Here is a 2,341-nt window from a genome sequence, read left to right as displayed (position 1 = left end):
CACATTAGGCTTTTAGCACATCCTCGAGTATCCTACCCCCACATTTCACTGCACATATTGCACATACTGTTTTTGTTTTTTCTATAATTAGTACTATTATTATTTTTCCAGGAAACTTTCTCTGAGATTAGTGGCTTGTAAAGTGTTCAAGGAATTACATTCAGAAATAAAGGGTCTAAAACAAATATAGAAATATAGAATACAAAATGTTTCAACTGTAGGATGTAGGATGTAAACTCCCCCAGTTTTATAAAAGCACAGAATTCTCACTAACATTTTCTGAAGACGTAACCTCATGTTTACTCAAAAGCAACAGCAGCCCTGCTATTCCTTCCTAAAGTGACTCTAATAAGCAAAGGGGGACAGAATCAGCATGCAGTCCTGAAACATGAGCTAAAGCTGATATGAGCCCCCAGCAGTCAGAGTCAGACAAATAAAGCAGGTATTTTCCAAAGTTACACTTCTTGGTATACCTAAATTTCCCTCTTGTATTAAGATAGACTTGAAAAATCGGAACCTATCCTTTAAATTTAATGACATATGTGCCCTGTTCATGTTAATAGGGGTTGTAGCGCCTCTTGGTCTAACACCGATGAATCATATACCTATCAGCACAAAACACAGCACAGCTGGAAGTTGAATTTATTAAAAAGAGTGCTCAGGCATAAACCACAAAAAGTTAATCTACTCAGATTTACCAGACTCGGAACTGAAAGGTGATATGTCTTTATGTGAAAACCAAACAGAGGGGCAGCAGTGGCAAAGTAATGGCACATCCCAATTAAATGAAACTGTGGTGTATTTGAAAATATCCCTTTGCATTTAAAGTGGTACATCCCTCCATCCCTGCTGCTCCTTTGGTTTTATCAGTAACATTAACAAGTTGGGGGGGAGTGTTTTTTTGTTGTTGACTAAAGTGACTATAAAAACAAACGTATAATAATGACTTTGAGCAGTTATGCTCGTGTTAAACAGTTTTACCCCAAACAGGCCTCCAGCACGTTTAGTAAATGATCTTTGCCCATTTCGTGCTGCTCTAAAATTGTAATGAGACAAGCAGGGACATTATCTTGATTAAAATCAATCCCTATTGGATTACACTGTGCTACATTCCCTCGCTTGCCTTCACTGATTAGAATACAGCACAGAAAACAGAAATCAGGAGTGAGGAGACTCATCAAAGCGTGACATGTACATGCACGGATAACTTGACAGATAATCCCTGGACTCCCCCTCATCGTCCATTACTGTCCTTATTTAAGGTACTTGCTGCTGTCATACTGTTTTATTATCCAACATGTTTTTTATTCCTGAATCCCTTGTATTATTAGTGTATAGTTGGTTGTTTCACTGAATAGTTAATGTAGTGATACTGTAGGTAAAGCACACGTTCCGCATATTGTTACTTTTGTACATATTTCATCTTTAATAAGATATCTAAAATATCTATAAGAGAGATCTGAGAACAAGAAACATTCACAAAAACACAAGTCCTCAACTCAGTGGCCGCGGGTTAGTATACGACCTGCAGGCCTTTTTTGCATGTCATTGCTGTCTTTCTCACACCTTTCATGCCCAGGCTGTCCTGTCCAATAAAGGCCTTAAATGCCACAAACAGAAACAACACAATAACACAACAAAGAATTAAAAAAAAAACTTTTGCAAGAATCATAAGAAAACATTAGATAAAAAAGCTTTAAAATCTCCAAAAGGAATGTATGACTCTACGTAGTTTGAGGGCATTTTCATTCCATGTAAAAGGTGCATAGTACCTGAAACCAGTTTTGCCAAATAGTGAGTACAAATGAGGGATACCTAAGGTTACTGGATCGTGAACTAGATTTAAATTTAAATTTTTTTTTTGTTTGGAAGCTTCAACAGTAGGGCATTATAAATGAATAACATGAGATGGCTATTTCTTCTTGACTGTAAGAAGGTCCATCCACAGAGAACAATGATGAGTATTAACACTTCATGGAGAAGCTGATGGTACAAGAAGCTGATGGTACAAGAAAAGTATAGTATAGAGTATAGAAAAGAAAGGAGGAAGGAATGAAATAAGGAAAGGATCAAGGAAGGAGGAAAGCAGTGAAGGGGGGGGGGTGGAAGGAAGGATTGGAGCAAGGAAGGGGAAGAGAGAAGGAAGGACAGAAGGAGAAAATGAACAAAGATAAGTGACAAAGAAAAGGGAGAAGGAAGGAAAAATAAAAGAAGCAATAATGGAAGGAAGGGAATAAAAAAACGCAGGAAACAATGAAGCAATAAGAAAACCTGAGCGAAAGGGGGGAAATGAAGTATAGGAGAAAGGGAGGAAGGAAAGAAGAGAGGAAGGAACCGAGGG

The sequence above is a fragment of the Sander vitreus genome, chromosome 17 (assembly GCF_031162955.1).
Source record: "Sander vitreus isolate 19-12246 chromosome 17, sanVit1, whole genome shotgun sequence".
NCBI lineage: Eukaryota > Metazoa > Chordata > Actinopteri > Perciformes > Percidae > Sander > Sander vitreus.
Note: the sequence above shows the minus strand (reverse complement) of the source record.